The sequence below is a fragment of the Podarcis gaigeae genome (assembly GCF_964106915.1).
Source record: "Podarcis gaigeae genome assembly, chromosome: 2".
NCBI classification, from domain to species: domain Eukaryota; kingdom Metazoa; phylum Chordata; class Lepidosauria; order Squamata; family Lacertidae; genus Podarcis; species Podarcis gaigeae.
Window position 1 is genome coordinate 75,961,800 of NC_139679.1, and position 18,783 is coordinate 75,980,582.

At 44.6% G+C, this 18,783-nt stretch overlaps 2 long non-coding RNA genes across 2 annotated transcripts in view; both read left to right on the forward strand.

Annotated features, from left to right (window-relative positions):
* Positions 1–18,783, forward strand: part of LOC310838867 — a 79,802-nt gene that overhangs the window by 11,158 nt on the left and 49,861 nt on the right. The window lies entirely within an intron of this gene.
* LOC310838883 lies at positions 11,337–16,935 on the forward strand. Its single transcript, XR_014561205.1, has 2 exons — positions 11,337–13,261; positions 16,515–16,935. It is a non-coding gene; the product is annotated as an uncharacterized lncRNA (long non-coding RNA).

Genomic DNA, 18,783 nt, shown 5'->3' on the forward strand with positions numbered 1-18,783 from the left:
TCTTGCATGAAAATTATAATATAGGATGGCCTTTAACATTTCCATCTCTATTCATCTGCTGGGAAGCTCACATGGGCCAAGCCTACAGAAGCTCCCATGAATCTGTTCATTTTGAGAAGACTTCTGTGTAGGAGAACACCTTGGAGGGTTGTGTGGAAGAGTCCCCTTATACCAGGGGTGCTGAGCATTTTTTCAGCCCAAGGGCCTTCCCTACTCGCACCTCTCTGTCCCCCATCTAGACAAGCAAGAGGCATATCAGAGTTCAGGTACACATTTCAGCCAGGCAAAAACACTTGGGGTGAGAAGCAGGGTCAGTGCAGGATGTGGCCTGTGAATTGTTCCAAGGGTCAGATAGAGGTCCGGAGGTCCAGATTTAGGCTTAGCACTGAGGTTCCCCACTCCTGTTGTATGTCATTGATTCTCTGATTTCTGGTGGTGATGCCTTAGCAATCTTTTGAAAAAGATATGGAATTGTTTGCAATGAGTGTTTGGGGTAGGATCATGTCAACCCTTTAGCCCATACTTGGTTCCACCTGAGTTCCTACTTTTTTTGTCAATTGGTTTAAAGATGGTTATGAACTATTGCATATCATCCGAAGACGAGCAAGGTTGAAAAGTCTAAATAAATAAGTGTACGGTAAGAGTAGGAGTCAATGTAATTAAGTTTCTGTAGGGTTATAAGGGGATAAATTCTGCAATGCAATGGTTATTGAGCTAATGCTCTAACACAGTTGAACAATTAGGGTGTGTGCTCCTATTATTTTACTTAAGCAAAGTATAATACCACACCCCGAAGTAATGTTGCAAGTTCTTGAGAACTAGCAATGTCTGGCCAGCATGTCCACACACGTTTATACTTGTTAAAATACCATCCTCCTCCTGTCTCTTTGGCCCATGAGAACATGTTTAGTGACCCACTTGTTGGTTAGGTTCCACATATTTTATTGACTTTCCAGACTGTTTTTCTGTTTCCATAAGCTGTCACATTAGTGATGATTAACGAAACAAAACAGAGAATTTAGTGTTGTAAATCACGACATAGCTTGTTTGGAAATTTCTTAATGTGAAGATTTGGACTGGCGATGACAGTAATGGCCAGACCCCATTGTTTGATCAAGCAAACGACTGCTTAGAATGAGGTATACCGGCTACTGCACCAAAATAAGGGCAAAAATTATAAAGTTTTAGCAAGGGACTGATTTCCTGGCACAAATATTTAAGATAACAAGAACTGCTTTGTGGGAGCAAACCATTTCTCTCAGCATTTTGTCTCCAGCAATGGACAGCTGGATTCCTCTGGGATCTTCATGAGCAACGTATAGGAGTACTATGGTAATAAACCAGGGGACACCTGGCTTACTAGCAGCACTTGTGAAAAGGATCTAGGGGTCTTGGTGGACCACAAGCTCAATGTGAGTCAACAGTGTGATGCAGCGGGGTGGGGGTGGGGAAGCTGACATCCACTGAACTGTAGTGTCCAGATCAAGGGAAGTAATGACCGCTCTCTGCATCAAATGGAGGGCACCCTCTGCGTGCCCGCGTGCAGCATCCCCGATCCTACGTGACACCTAGCAGAGTCCTCCTGGACTGCCTCTATTTTGCCTTAGTCAGACCACACCTGGAACACAGTGTCCCATTCTGGGTGCCACAATTTCAGGATGTCGACAAGCTGGAACGTGTGCAACTAGGATGATGAAGGGTCTAGAAGCCAAGCCTTATGAGGAACGGTTGAAGGAGCTGGGTATGTTTAGCATGGAAAAGAGAAGAGAAGATGAGAGGAGATATGATAGCCAACTTCATATATCTCAAGGGCTGTCACATGGAAGAGGGAACATGCTTGTTTTCTTCTGCTCTGGAAGGTAGGACTCGAGCCAATGGCTTCAAATTACAAGAAAGGAGATTCCAACTAAACATTCAGAAAAAGCTTTCTGACAGTAAGAGCTGTGTGACAGTGGAACAGTCTCCCTTGGGAGGCTGTGGACTCTCCTTCATTGGAGGTTTTTCAGCAGAGGTTGGATGGCCATCTGTCATGGATGCTTTAGCTGAGATTCCTGCATCGCAGGGAGTTGGACTAGATGACCCCTGGGGTCCCTTCCAACTCTAAGATTCTATGATTCTATGAATTATGCACTGTACTCTAAGTGTGGATTGACATCTTCATAGAGTTGTCCACCATGATCCCAGAGTCTTGTTCCTGGTCAGACACTGCCTGTTCAGACCCCATGACATTTAATGTGACATTTATTAAGCTAGCTTCCTGTAGTGTCCAGGAGCCCCTCAGGATCCCTTTTAAAAAAATGGTGTTATATTGGCCACTTTCCAATCCTCTGGTATGAAGGCTAATCTGAGTGACATGTTACATATTTTTGTACATATATCAAATTCCACATTTGAGGGGTTTTTTTTAGAAATCTCAAGTGGATGCCGCCTGGAACCGGAGACTTGGCAGTTTTTATTTTGTCTATTAGACCTAGAGCTTTGTCTCTTATCGCCACTATTTGCCTCAGTTCCTCATACTCCCTTCCTGCAAAGTTTAGTTAGGCACAGCATTCTGCCATATATCTTCTGCAGCGAAGACAGACGCAAATAATTTATTTAGCTTTTCTGCAATCCCCTTATCTTCTATTAGCACATATTTGACTCCCTTGTCATCCAAGGGTCCAACTGCTTCCTTAGCTGTTCTCTTGTGTCGCCCCCCACTTACTCCATATTTCACACTGCACTATTTGCAAGTTCAACTTTCAGTAACAGCAGATTTAGCTGTGCTTTAAAACTGGGCTTATGCTTCATCTATTATGAAAGCTTCCACCTCCCTCTCTCTAAGGAATATTTATTGATGGGCAGCTATATAAATTTAAATTAAATGCATAGTCCGAATTAAAGATTTGTTCACCTTTTTTCTCCAAACTAGTTTTCCTGGTCTCATGTCATTTTACTGATTTGGTTGATGCCCCTGACTTCTGCTATATTTTCTGTTATTTCTTTTCATGGCTATATAATGACCCAAAGGCTTTAGCCGGTGCTTGTTGAGATGATGCTTCACAGTGCCCTTGATCCTTTCAGTTGTCCTCTCTGTAACTTTTGAATGTCTATGAAGCTGTATCAGTCTATTAGTCTATTGCCCAGTGTTCTCTTTTGACCATCTGCACCTTTCCAAGATCCAAATTTTTTTCTTAGCCCTGTAGCTCTTTACCTGGAGAAGTCTGGGAATGAACACAGGGCCTTATGCACGGGGCTCTATCACCAAGCCCACTTTTTGGTACCTTTTGGAACAAAATAACCAGAACCGTACACTACTCTAATTTTTCTGCGCTGTAGATTTCTTCGATAATGACATTATATTTATTTCTGCTCTCTTTCATTGTGATAACCTTTAATACTGGGTTCGCCTTATGCAAGGAGTTCTCTAATAGTGTAGCTCTCCCGTTTTGCATAACTGGCAACGATAAAATGTGTTGTGGACTAAGCCATAGCTCCTATTGCAGAATAGCATTTTATCTTTGTGCTTTTAAAACTAATGTACGTTCCTAATTATATAACTTCCTGTTCCTATAAATGATTTCCTCACAGCACTATTTGCACAAGCTAGCAATTTACTTTTAAACTGAAACTAGTCTTCAGCTGTGGAATGTATTGTAAGAAAATCAGCAGAGTCCTGAATTTCTAAGTCCAGGAGAAACTTCATATGAGATGTAAATGGATGAAACTTCATTAGAATTGAGGCGTAAGGTTTTGACACCTTACACAGAAAAAGGAAAAAGAAAAACCCAGAAGAAATACAAAAGGGAGAATTACTCCTGCTCCTGTGAGTCTCCAGGTTAGCCTTCATTTGGCACTGCTCCATGAACACCATCGGTCAGAGGACAAAGGGTCATTGGGAACTTGCACTTCCTAACTCCCAGGAAGAATGTCACATCAAAGGGAAAACCAACCTGGCACCCTACCCATTGTCCAGAGAAGATCTGCTCCATCTGCCAACTGCCCTTGGATTTCAGAGCAGACGAGAAGCTCACTCTGGCCGTTGCCATCAGCAGAGGACTAAGGGCTGCTGGTTTGTTTGTGTAGTTCTGCTTACGTGTATTTTCTCTGTTTTGTACTGTTTCAGTCTGCCTTGTTGGTGCAATTCAGAAAGCCAGAGTAGTATAAAACTTCCAAATGAATAAATCAAGCAGGTGTGCCTGTAGCCAGGCTCATGTTCCATTTCTTAACTGGGATCAGCACTTTCAGTCATTTCAAATGCACTGCACTCTTTAGGAAGGTACACACTGGTGTAGGAAAAATCAACCCACAACCCTGTGTATGCTGGTGAACATCATCACGTCAAGGGTCCTTCTGTTGCATGTATGGCTTGTTGGACATTCACTGTCAATAGTGCCTTCAGGTTTTGCTCCTGGCGTTAGGCAGAATGAGGGAGAGGCAGCCACCTCAAGCAGCTGATTTTGGGTGTCACAAAAGAAATGAAAATCATTAGGTATTTTTTTTATACTGTTGGGGAAGTGTTTGTGGATTTTATTTCTGTCTCAGGTGCCCAAATCAGTTTGCTGGCCTTTAGGACTATAACCGCCCCCGACCTGCCGCCCCCGGTGTGTGTGTGTGTGTGTGTGTGTGTGTGTGTGTGTAGGCCCCATTTGCTGGTCTGCCTCAGGCAGCTGAGTGCCCTAGGCTGGTCCTTTCTAATTTGTGTTCCTTCTCCAGAACAAATACACACAACAAATTTCACACCTGGCAATGTATATTACATGCACACTTTCTCCCCCTGCATACATACTGAAAAAGTATTGGAGTGAGCCTATATTTTATGTGGCAATGCATTACAATGTTTTTTTCTCCCCTCTGCAGTAAGAGTGTAAAATGTGAGTGGCAGCCGTGCCTTATTGAATACCCATGATAAATGTGCTTATGAGCTCTGTTTGGGTCACAGATCTCTAGTGCATGTGAATGATGCGCCTCTGCCATTCATACTTCCAGCTTGCTTTGGGAAGCATCACCCCATTGTGAGCACAATTGTTGAATGAAGTATAGAGCTTGCAGGTACAACCAGCAAGAAGGAAGAGTAGCTTTTGCGTCCCAATATAAAGCCCTGCATTGGTTTGAGGTGTGTTGCAGGAGATTTTTTACCCTACATTCGTAAGGGGACTGTATTGCTTTAAAGGACCATTTAATGAGGATTTTTGGGGAAGGTTTGGGGAGCCTTTCCTATAAATTACTAGTAAGCTCACTGAAATGTCTGACGCTGGAGCCTGGCATTCATGTGTGATCAGCCACGTGAATGAAGAACTCCAGGGATCAAAAAAAGAATCACAGGAACAGTTTGTGAATTATTTACAGGCTCTCTAAAATCAGTCGCTGAATAATTGAACATCATGAACAAAGTCATTAAAAAAGTGCAGATTCTCTTAGTAAATTTATGAATGGAAAAAGCAAATGGATAAAGCTGTTTAATAAATCACTTGGTGCAAGCAGTTGAACCAGTTCTGGTTCCACTTCTACGAGAGAGAAGGGGTGGCGGTGAGTTGTTTCAGTTGAGTTGTCCAGTGCCAATGGATAATTAAGAAAACTTGTTGTTTATTGCTTTTAAAAAGAATCACACTCCAGAAGGTGAAGTTGCTTTAAACATAGTTCTTGAGTACTTCTCTGACACCTTCAGAAAATGCTTATTAGTTGGAAGAACACCAGCTTTTTCCAGTAGCCAAGTGACTGACAGTACCAGCAGTGTGGTTTGAGTTGGCCCAGAAGCAAAATGGAGGCCAATGCAGATGAGTTATGATTTGTGCAGTGTGTTCTCTTTGGCTGGTCCCTGTGAAAAGTCACTCTCTTCTCTCAGTTTTACGCTAGATGTTGCTAATGTGTGAGACAAAATGGGACTAGCACTTCAGGGTTAGCATCTGCCAGTAGAAGCTCATTCCAAAACAGTACCCACCCATCCTGTAAGTTCATTCAATGAAAACTAATATTAAAAGCCACTCATTGCATGTATATGATACACGGCACATGAACCTACCCAGCAGAATAACATTTCTCATTACTCTGGGTTGTTTGGATCTGCTGCTGGGACAATCATTTATTGTAATAACATCAAGTAGGTCATTGGGTGAGGAAACTTGAAATATGCTTAAAGATGCCTGTGGGGAAGGGAAGATGTTTGGAATATGTAAGAGTTTCATGCTAGAAGGAGCTGACCTCTTCTGAAGCCAGGCACAAGAAAGTGTGTCACTGACTCAAAGCAAAAAGAAATGGCTAGAAAGAGATACATCTGATGGGGATGGATGAATCCATTTCGGTTTTTCCATTTGTCATTTTCCCAATCTTAAGTTTAGTTCTCCATGTTTCTACATCAGTTTGCCAATCTGCCTTTAAAACATCCTGGTGGGAAATTCACCAGAAATTTAGAGCGAATATATTTTTACATGTCATTTCCCCCAATGTGCATGCGTTTGCAAGCTATTTCCCTTAATATAATGCATTTCCGTATGTTATGTTCACTAATTATGCACAAAAACCACAGAGCCTAGGACTTGCAGATCAGAAGGTCAGCGGTTCGAATCCCCGCGACGGGGTGAGCTCCCGTTGCTTGGTCCCTCTCCTGCCAACCTAGCAGTTCGAAAGCATGTCAAAGTGCAAGCAGATAAATAGGTACCACTCCAGCGGGAAGATAAATGGTGTTTCCGTGCGCTGCTCTGGTTCACCAGAAGCGGCTTAGTCCTGCTGGCCACGTGACCTGGAAGCTGTACGCCGGCTCCCTCGGCCAGTAAAGCGAGATGACTGCTGCAACCCCAGAGTCGGTCACAACTGGACCTAATGGTAAGGGGTCCCTTTACCTTTACCTATATGAGTTTTTCTGTACATTGGTTAGCTGGAGAACTGCATTTGATGGCTGTGTTTCAGTTCGCGTATTGTTTTGGAAAGTGCAAATCAGGTAGCCTTTAAATGTGAACAGGACAGAATTTCTCCCCCTTGTCTAACCTGACCCCACTCTTGTGGAGATATCTCAGCCTGGATTTCTTTGCAAGTGCTGTTTCCGTTGCAAGGCAGACTTTCTGCATTCCTCACTTGACCACGATCTGCACAGAGAAACATCCCATAACTCTTGTGAATGAGTTCATCTTGTGTTTGTCTCCCCCACACCATGCCCTGGAGAAGTTTTGAGAGAACTTTGCATAACTCTCTCCCCACAGCATGTTTTGGAAGCATCTCTTGATCCACTGGGTTTGGAATATGTATTATGATTCCTGTGCCCATGGGCTTCACCTCCTCATTTATATTTTTAAGTAGTACACTGATCTTCCCCTTTCAGCTGAAGAGAACTTCAGAAAATGAAGCAAGTGCAAACTAATGAAAGGAGGGAGGAGGAGAAACAACAGCTTCAGAGATTTTATTACATGGTTAGAAGGAAACTTTCACTCACTTTTATGTAAAGAATCCAGCTCCATTTCCTCAGAACAACACTCTGATTCTATGGATAGGCAATGCATCTCTCCATGAGTCTGTAGCATTTTTCATTCTTTAAAATGTTACTGATTTGGGGCTTAAGTTTTAAAATGCAAAAAGCTTTTTCATTCCTGTTGCAACTTGCTGGGCACAGTGGACATGGCCTCATAGGCTTGACAGCATATACAAATACCCTTCTTGTCATTTGTTACCAAGCACATATTATATATAAACTTTTTATTGCATTCCGTTTCTTTACCCAAGAGTAAACAGACCTTCATTGAACCAAGTAGTGAAAACTTGCAGGGCTGCCTTCTTCATAGCAATGACCCACCATTTCATTTGTTTGTTTCCCCTGTTGAATTTAGTTTTGGACGGTATTCAGCTCCCTCCCTCCATAATGGCAGTACAGTGGTACCTCAGGTTAAGTACTTAATTCATTCCGGAGGTCCGTACTTAACCTGAAACTGTTCTTAACCTGAAGACCACTTTAGCTAATGGGGCCTCCTGCTGCTGCCGCACCGCCGGAGCCCGATTTCTGTTCTCATAGAAGTTCTTAACCTGAAGCACTTTTTCTGGGTTAGCAGTCTTTAACCTGAAGCTTATGTAACCTGAAGCGTATGTAACCTGAGGTACCACTGTACACATATTCACCCCCCCCCCAGTTTATATACCAATATCATGCAAAAATATCACATCATATTTGGTTTGGTTTCTTTGATGTACAATATTCCTTTTTGTGTCATTAAGCTTATTTTCATAATGCATAGGGAGAATGTGAAGGGCAGTACATTGTTTCATCTCAACCTATCAAGTCTCTCCAGGAAAGTTCTTAGGAAGCTGCTGGTGAAGTCCCATTTTCACTGATTCTGGAATGTAGAATGAACCTGTGCCACCATCTAATGAACTCATCCTCTATGTTGGTTTTTCTGGTTGCTTGTACTGGCTTTGCCTATCTTTCCATCAAGGCATATTGCTGTGTTAAATTTTCCCATTCATCCTCCGTCTTCAGCTTTCCAATTTCTTGCTGTTAGCTTTCTAGCTGCAGTTAACAGCGTTGATAACATTTCTTTATATGGTGCATCTGAGTTTTGATCAACAAATGTAGCTGAGATTTTACTGGCTCATTTCTTTCAGTGTGTGATCAGAAATTTACAACAATAAAATCAGTTAGAGAGGAGCTTGATCCCTTGTTTGCAAAAGGAGATTAAACAGGACATAAACTGCAACATCTCTTTAATTTCTGCAAGGGAGACTGAATGGTAATCTAGCATGAATGGGAAACTTTGATCCACCAGATTTCAATGCACATACTCAAGTGGGGCCTTTACATAGTTTGGATGCCGCTGGGAAGGAAGAAGCTTCAGCTGGAGCCAAATAAAGGGACATTGCAAGGAATTCTGTGCAAGGATTTATAACAAGAAGAGCAGCATATGCTGGTGATTTTTGTGAGTACTTCCATGGAGTCTTCTGCCAAAGCTGGAAATATCTTATAAAAGCCGCTAGGTTTTTGTTTCTTTTTAAAGCAGTAATAATTTTCACACATTCCTTAAATTTTCTTAGTAAAGTGCTGTTGGACTGTTTCTGGTGTACCAGATTGAACTGGGCATATGTAAATACTGTGCATGGCTTGCTGTTGTTGTTTGGGTGGGCAATAACCAATAAAAACATTCAACCTAGGGTCACAAGACAACAATAGAACACAACAATAAAACAGTTTAAAACAAATGACGGTCACAAGAACATCTTGAAAAATGCATCTCAAGTGTCAAAGATCAGGATGAAGAGTTGTATTTTCAGGATACAGTGAAAGCTGTATAGTGAAGGGGCCAGACTCACTTCTGTGGGGAGGGAATCCTACAACTTAGGACAGTGGCAGAGCTTCATGCTCCGGCACCAGGGGGTGGGGGTGGCGGAGAGCAGGCGGGGGCGGGGCCGGGGCTGGCATGTGTCCTGGGGGGGTGGCGCCCAGCATGGGCAGGGGGGCAGCCGCGATGGCACCCCACTGGCATCGTGCTGCCAGGGGCGGTGCGCTCCCCCCTTCCTCCACCAGTGGTCAAAGAGAATGCCATCTCTGCCCACCCTGAACTTCTGAGAGCAGAGGAACTACCAAAAGCACCGCCCTCTGCTGATCTTAAACACCCAAGAAGTTAATGGATGGATATTGGTATTTTCCTGGTGCCATGTATGAAAGCTGCCTTGGGTTTGTATGTTTTTTTAAAAAAGATTGCTTTTTTAGTTCTCCCTCAGCCCTGGTTTTCCAGCCTGGATAAGAGTTTGACGCTGGTCTTTTGCTTAGCAGGTTGAAGAATCATAGTGCACTTTGGATTCCTGCATCCTTTTTTCTTTCTTTCAGGAGCCAAATGAGTAATGAGGTCAAATTGCTGTATTGTTACAGGGTTTCCCCCCCCCCCCATTCTTTGACAGAGTGGCATCCTCCACCTGGTGACCTGCTCTGCCTTCTCACTTTTGGGTTTCAGAGAAACAGGTGCAGGTGCTGCATCCGCGCTCTGCCAGGTAGCCTGTGGTGGTGTTTTGGCGGCAGCCCAAGCAACACCTGCCGACTGCTGGCAGCGAGCAGGATCTCTGGAGGCACCGTTTGTTCTGTCTTCATGTTTGTGATCAAAGGAATCGGCTCTACATCATTACTGTGATGAAAGGGAGGGAGGGCTGGATGTGGCACTTCCAAATATTTCTAGAGGTGGCAGGGAAGAATAAAAGAGAAGGAGAAAGAAATCTTAACGATCGTCAGGAAAAGGGATGTAAGAAGGCGCTGTTCTCTGCTCTGCCCTGTATTCATCACATGCATCACTTTCCCCCTTTTTCTGCAGTTCGTCTTCCACTGAAAACTACATTATTTGTCCACTGTGGCGAAATTGCGTAATGTAATGAATTACATTGTCGTCACGCTATTCTACCCCATTCATCTGAATGCAAAGAAAACACAATACAGATGGGGGGAAACATAATAAATTACATATCATCTTGGAATGAAAGCAGCAACACAGTGAATGTCGATTGTATTTACTGGATTGATTTCCGTTCCGTGGGACGGATAAGCGAACACCAGCCATTCGGTGCAAAAGCCAGCCTGTCATTGGTGACATCTCCCTTGAAGACAACCAGAATGCCAGTTGGCTACACACTATGTTTCAAGTACGAATCTCAGCATCGCCATTTTCAAAGGGAAGCCAAAGACAAAATAGACTGCAATATGACAGCTGTCTTAAGAGTCTGAGATGTGGAAGGAAAGTTGGGGTGTGTTCTGTGCGCACATGCATGTATGGGTTCCAAGCACCATTCCAAATTTCATGTTCAATCCTGAGCTCATCCTCCACATAGTGACAAATCCACCTTTGGAAGTGCCTCTGGGCAAGAAGAAGACAAGACACCTCCCGTGGGCCCCCCTCCCTCAGGGAGTCAACCTCCTCACCACCGGGAGTGCTATGCTGCTAGTTCCCCTGGAGCTCTCAGGAGCATATGATCCCATTAATCAGGGCATCGTTCCGGGTTGGTTGTCAGGGATGGGCATAGGAGACACCATTTTGTGGTGGAGCTGAATCTTCCTAGATGAGCATTCTCAAAAGTTGGTCCTTCAGCTCTACCCTGTGACAATTGACGTAAGAGGTTCAACAGGGGTTGGTATTGTCCACCATGCCTTTGAACATCTACATCAGGGGTCGGCAAGGCTTACCGAGCATGGGCCAGATCACTCCTGTGGAGATCCTCCGTGGGCCTGACCAGTGCAGCGTGACACTGGAAATCGCGTCTGTGCATGTCTGTGGCGCCGGAAATCGCTTCTGCGCATGCCCAGATGCAGGAAACCATGCCTATGCAGAAGCAATTTCCTGTGTCTGCGCATGCGCAGAAGCGATTTCCAGAGCTGCAGAAGATTCGAGTCCCTGCGCCAGTTTAGTGCAATGCGCGGGGACTCACCAAGCGGGAGGCTCGGTTCAGGGGTGGTTCGTGGGCTGGTTAAACAGCCTCTGTGGGCCACTTCCTGGCCCATGGGCCTTAGGCTGCCAACCCCTGATCTACATGAAACCACTGGGGGAAACCATCTGGAGGTCTGGGCTGCAGTATCACCTGTATGTGGTTTACAGTTCTATCTCTCATTTCTGTTTTCCAATCCCAGGGAGGCCGCAGAACTCCTAAATTGAGCAAACAAATTCTAGTCCAGATGGAAGTTCTGTGGGTGGAGGCAGGGTTGCGTGTTCCAGAAGGAAGTTTACATCTAGTCTAGGATGGGGTGGCACTTTCTCTGAAAGAACAAGTATGCGGTTAGGGATTTCTCTTGAACACTGCACTAACTTGTGGCAGTGGTGAGCAGGAGTTCATTTCTTCAGCTTCAGCATCAGTCAAACTGAGCCACAGTAAACTATACCCAGTCATGTCTAGGCTTGACTACTGTAATGACCGCTCCCCACATCAAATGAGGGTGCGCCTTTTGCGTGGTCGCGCACAGCCCCCCGGATCCCAGTGCAGCTCCTGGTAGTACGGGCTGGCTTCGCCCTCCCCAGGCTGGATACCTGGAGGTCTCCGCCTACCTCAGCCAATCGCCCAATCCCGCCTGGGGAGGTGTTGCCAAGGGATCGGCCAGGTAGGGGGAGGGACCGCTCTGCCCAATGTGCTCTATGTGTGGCTGCCTTTAACGATGGCTTGGAAACTTCAGCTGATTCAAGATGTGGCTGCCAAGATGGGAGCAAGGTGGTCAGATCTTGTAACACCCTTATTACGCTTGTTGTATTGGTTGCTGGTGAGTTTCTGAGCCCAATTTAAATTACGGGCTTTAACCTTGAAAATCCTGAAGTTGTTTGAAGGGCTGCCTGTACCCCTGCCAACCTACCAACACATTAAGATCAACAATTGACCCCACACTTCATTTGCCTGCTACCTAGGAAAGTAGAATTGGCAGGCGAAAGGGAGAGGGCCTTTTCAGTGGTGACCCCGCAGCTGTGGAATGTATAGACTCTGAGCCTCAGGAAGATCACTTCAGTGTTCTAGAAAGGGTCTGGTAACTTAAATAATTGCTCTGTAAATTGTGAAACCAGGTTGGGATGGTTTATCTGTTATCTGGTTTACTGCTGATGGTTAATAGCGCTGAGGTACTTTTCCATTTCTATTTTGTATTGCTGTTGTAGTTTGAAATCTTTAATGATGTCAGCTGCCTTGGGAAGCTTTGATCGGAAAGGCAGTCTCTAAATAAAAGTTAAATCAATAAGTGGCCCCTATCTCTTGTCCTTTTTACCACCGCCATTTTCTGGGGCAGAACAAGAGACATATGAAGAAGGGAGATGCTGAGCTGCAGAGGAAGAGCTCTTGCCTGTGCACCTCCTGTTGGTGTGTGAGACCTTGGCAGATGCCCAACTTTGCCTTTGACCTTTGACACCTGCCCAGTCTCCATATCCATTTTCAAGTGAGCCAGGACAGTGAGGGAGGCCTCTCAAAGGCTGTGCCTTCCTAGCTGATTTGTTTCTCTCTCTGTTCCAACACGACCTTCAAGGCCTCAGGGCAGTTGCAAGAACCTCAATCTCACCTCCGCAACAATAACAATCCTGCAAAGCAGGTTAGATTTTGGTTCGTCCTCGACTCCTGGTTCACACGTTGGATGGGTCCAAGCAAGTGTACATCAGGGGGTGACTGGGACTGCTCATGTGTGTGGACAGGGGAAGCAAGCTCATTGGTTGTAAAGAGCCAAGAAAGAGTAAGACCTCTGCAGTAGCAGCTATGGGAATACCCTTGGAAGGGAAGGAAACAGATCACGGCCGCCACAGAAATGAGGTGTGGTGCCCTTGGCTTTCCTGCCAAGACAGGTGGAGGACGGAGAGAAAAAGTAAGTGCATGTGGGTGGTGAGAAGGAAATGGGGCACTCTAACCAAGAGGAGGGCAAGTGGGTGGATGGCTATAAAACCATGTGAGTATGACGCATGGAAAGATATTGGGACACTTAGTCTACATGTCAATGCCCAGCATCGGTATATACTGTTTAGTTCTTTGTGTTGTCCACTGTTTGGGAGAAAGGGAATGAAAAATAAAGGGTAGGGTGTTCTAGGGGAAAGAGGAGCTTGTGTGAACTTAGGGCAGAAAAAAAGCAAGTGCATTGCTTTGACTTCCGGGTTAGCGCCATCGCCTAATGGCGGATTTGTGGAAAAATGTGGCATAGCTAATTGGATTGGACCCCAATTAGGCGCAGCTGCTTGAATGGAAGCCCGGCACACTTCCGTCTGGCGCTTCTGCTCCCGGTCCTCCGACCTCCGTCAGCCACAGTTTCAGAGTTTACCCGCAGCATGCTGTTGCTCCCTGGTGTTAAGCAGATCAAACACACTTAGGCGTCAGTGTCTTTATTCAAGCAGTTAAACAATTACAGAGCTTTCCTGGGCTCAGAGCGCACATTTTGCTTCTGTCTCTTTCGGAAGCAGAGACAAAACAGGCAGTGAGAAAAGCCACTCCTTCCTTCTAGTCACGCCTCAGGAATGGAGAGACGTCACTCAGAACTCCTTAACCCTGTGAGTTCTGAAACTAGCCACAGGATTCCCTCCGAGCTTTGGAGGGAATCAGCTCAGCAGGGGTCGGGTCCTGCCGCGCCGGTGACACGGGGACCCTTAAAAACCACGGGGGTGGAAGCCTGTGGACGTGGTGACTCGGCGGGCACCATTTGCGCCCCCCCGACCTGCGAAGGAGCCTTTTTAAAGGCTACGGAACGGGGGACGGGGAGCGGCGCGGTGCTGAGAGTCCTGTGCTTCCCCTGCTGAGTGAAGCCGCATGCCATGGACGGAGAGCGCTGACTTCTTCCTTTGAACATTTGGATTAAAAGCAACAACCCGTGAGTAATACGGAAATTGGACTTAAAAGAGAATTATTATTTTTTTTGAATTTGGTACGATCGGGGAAGACACAAAAAGGAAGTCCGTCTCCCCGCCTTGTAAACAACTTAAAGCAAGGACTAAATAACTAAGGTTGAGAGAATATCTTCTTCTTTATTGGATAAAAGTAATTAATTTCACGATTGGACAGTACAAGTAATTTTGCTGGAGGATAAGAGTTGATTTTGAGAGCTGAAGTGCAATCCCCCGGAACCGGGAGTGATCCACGAGAGAGCCTGGTGAAGAGATATAGAAGATTTTGACAGCTGTCAAAGTAGCTGTCAAAGTTGGGGAATAAAAAGAGAACATTGTTTCTGGTGCCTTTGCTGGCTAGATTTGATACAATTTGGATATAAATTGTTGAAAACAAGGAATAACAAGTTAGTCTGACTTTTGGGTTGGAACTGGAAGGATACTAAGTAACCATAATCCCTCTAGAGGGGGTTTGGGACATTACAAGAATGGCTGTAAGTGGAAAAATACTCATTGAGCTGAACAGGACTTTTTATCTCCTGGGAAAGCTTCAAGAAGAAAGCAATATTTTGACTACAGGGGTATCCACATTGAAGGAGACAGTAAGCAAATCTACTGAAAATGGAGGGGACTTGACTCAAGTTTTTGTTCCTGAACAAAAAGCCCCTGTAGCAGAACCAGAGGTTTTTGCAGCTGAGCAGGGAAAGAAACCTGAGAAATGTGATGAAAGGGAACAAGAGACACATGATGATCTGGAAGGGAATGAAGGAGGAGTCACATTGCCGCAGAAGATCAAGGAAGGCCAAAGGCCTGTTAGGAAGGACATAAAGGAAAATAAGAATTGGATCATGAAAATTTTGTTTGAATTGGACAATGAAGATTGGAGAGATCTCCTGATGTGGAGATCTGAAGACCTATGGATTACAAATTTGATCAAGATGGAAGTTGGAGCATTTGGGACATTCAGACTTAAAAGGATTAAGAAACAAGATTTGAGCTCCACTTTTAAATATAGAGGTCTGGATGGAAGAAAAATGGATATTTTCGAGATAGAGCTTCTCCGAGATTTGGTGCTTGATATAAAGGACTACCAAAAAAACCGGCAAAGAGGAACTGAGAGAGAATTAAGGGCCTCGGATGTGAGGTCTCCAGGCTGATAGCAGATAGACTGATGGACATTAGGGATCGAAACCGGGAAAGGGGGTTTGGAGTTTGGGAATCCAAAGGGTGTACAATTATATTTTGAATCTTCTTTCTTTCTTTTGTTTTGTTATGAGTATAAAAAGGGGGAATTCGTGGAAGGGAATTGGGGTCGACCTTAGAAAAAGACTTTAATGTATAAGACTGTGGATTATAAAGGGAAAGTGGCTATATAAAATGAACTAAAATTGAATAATGGGCTAAATACAATAAGGTCAAAAATTTGGGATAAGAACTTGTTGAACTAAACAAATGGAAATGGAATACAAGAAGGGGAGGTGCGGGGAAGTCTTGGAAAGATGTTATTGAAAGTAAGGTTTAAATGTAAATGTTTTCTTTTTTCTTTTCCTTTCCTTTTTTTGGATTTTATTTTTGAAAATTTCAATAAATATGTTATTAAAAAAAAAGAAGCAAGTGCATTGTCCCACAAAGCATAATGAATGTAAGGAACTCACTGTCCTAAGAGGTGATGATGGTTTAAACATGTGCTGTGCTGAAAATTGCTCCTGATAACCATTCTCCATTGATAAGAAAACAAGTTACATTTCAAAATTATCAAAGGGGATAGAAACTGCAAACCATATTGCCAGTCGTCTGTACCCTGCAGCCTTCCTGGGTGTCCACATTTCAATTTAAGCCCAGAAGAACTTGTGAAGAAACAGATGTGGAAGTGCAACCAGTGAGGGAGGCTGCAGGTTGCAGGGGCATGCGGAGGGCACCCGGTGGCAGTGGGGGTGGCAGCCCCCTTAATATGGGGGGGGGCTGGGAGAAGCAAGCATGGATGACCCTGCATCTCCCTAAGCATTGTGGGTTGTGGCCATGGGGCTGTAGCTCAGTGATGTTGCTTATGCATTGCATGCAGTAGATCCCAGGTTCAGACCCAGGCACTTCCAGTTAAAAGGATCAGGTAGCAGGTCCCTAGGAAGTCGCTGTCAATCAAAGTACAGTTGGTACTACTGGCTAGGTGGCTTAAATAGCCTGACTGAGTAAAGGCAGCTTCCAATGAGTTCCTAGTATTTGTTGCAAACAGAAACTCTTTCTTTATCTCAGCCAGAAGCCTCTCTTCATGACTTCCCAGAAGCTGACATGGAACAGTTTTCTTGGAAAGGGATGTCAAGCACCCTCCATTTTCCTTGTATCTTGAGCCATAATCACCAATAGGCACTGGCTGCCAGAACAATAAAGTCAATGTGAGCTTTTCTGAACAAGTAGGAAGAGGTTGCTGAATTCCATTACCTCTCCCAAACAACTGCACATTATCCCTTTATATTGCTTTATGGCTGCTGATTGATTGTTCCATTGTTTGGCTCCTTTCTCTATTGCTCATTTGGTTTTTATTATTTACTGTGTATATCTTAAACTGATTCTTCTTCACTTCTCTGTTAGCTGCTGCAGACATTTGTGGGTTTGTGTTTTCGTAACAGAGAGGTGGAACAGAAGTGTTTTAAATAAAGTCAAAAATAAATTTTCAGTTATCCTATGACTGTGGTGACAATGGAAACTTTTCCACAGAGAGATTTGGCTTGGGTTCAGCCTGGATCATTCAGAGTCTGGTGTGTTCTGTGGCGCTATTTCTTCTCCAGAACAGAAGGACGTTTCGAGATGTTAAGTGCACTAATAATGACAGGAACTTTAGTTGGGCTGATTAACGATGATGACAGTATTTAATGTAAAAGGCTCTCTAAATCCTTCTGTACAACAGCACTAATTACTTTGCAGTCCGATGTGCTGCACTATCAGAGCTAATGAGACCACATAAATCCAGATAATTATTCCTCTATTATGGTTTATCTATGACCTTAAATGCGTACTCTATCCATAGGATTGCACCCCACTAATATTATTCCATCCTGTTTTCCCTAGCATGTTAGTGTGCTTATGTTGAATGGATCCTGAAAAAAGAGAGAGACTTAAAGCTCCCACTGCAAGTACCTTGTCAATAATTTGTACAGAAAGACCTGTGTGGCTGTTTGTTTCTGAAGACTGCTGTTATCGCATCCCAAGAAACAATCTGAGGTGCCCCATGGATTTTGTCTTGCACCCCTTGTTTCCCTCCAATCCAATGCATATCAATCAATTCTGAGATGCAGGAGATAATCATGGCAGCCCCATAGCCGTGCCCCAAAAATGAATCTAAGAATCTAAACATCTGTATGTGTGTACAGTGGTACCTCGGGTTAAGTACTTAATTCATTCTGGTGGTCCGGTCTTAACCTGAAACTGTTCTTAACCTGAAGCACCACTTTAGCTAATGGGGCCTCCTGCTGGTGCCGCACCACCAGAGCACAATTTCTGTTCTCATCCTGAAGCAGAGTTCTTACCCCGAGGTACTACTTCCGGGTTAGCGGAGTCTGTAACCTGAAGCGTATGTAATGCGAGGTACCACTGTAGCAGTAGCAGTACACAGCACAATGCCGAATCTATTAGAATCAGCTGGCAGTTACAGACAAGGATAGTGCCAAGCTTCAGGAGACCCATGCCACAGATGCCCCCTGCCATTCACTCACCCACTGTTGCTTTGGCAGCGGCAGCAACACACTTACCACCCTCCTTGCTGGCCCCAGGGCAGCGTTTTAACATTGGATAGGTGGCAGTTTCATTTTTGATTCCAGTCCTCTGTAACCGCCTGCCGTTTTAATTTGTCCGAAATGCAATACCCTGCTCTAGATCTGTAAAATGTGTTGATGGAACTGCAAACAGTGGGTTGCTCCCATTCAAAAGTGGCGCCACAGCCCGCCCAGTGCTTGATACAATGGAGGGTGGGAAAGTGGCACAGCCAGGTTGGGTTCCCGGGGGGCCCTTCTGAGCTGCTGGGGGGTCCTTGGGCAGTGCCTGGCTTTGTTGACTTCTGGCGCTAGGCCTGGTTATAGAATAGTGAGCTGGCAAAGGAGGGGTGTCGCAGTTAGCATGTTAGATTTGGGCTGGGGAGAGCTGGGCTCACATCACTGGTTGGCCATGAAGTTGCCATGAGCTTACTACGTTCGTCAAAAAGCCCCACTTCCAGATGCAACAGGTCCTGCAGCGAAAAAGGAACCTTAGATCAGGACAGAAGCACTGGCTTAATCACCAGTAAAATCTATGCAGTGTAAGCCTGTCTGAATGAGGCAATTTACAGAACGACAACATTGGGTTGTCACTTGCATACAGGGCAATTTCGTAATCTTCGAAACCATTTTTTAAAAATATGCTGCATGCTTTTTTTTTTAAAAAAAAAGAATTTATCTGGGTCTAAACAGTATGAAGACGTTGGAAAGAGGAAGAAAACTCAACCCAGAGCACATGTGCATGTGCACAATAAGTGGTGTTTACACTGACTTCC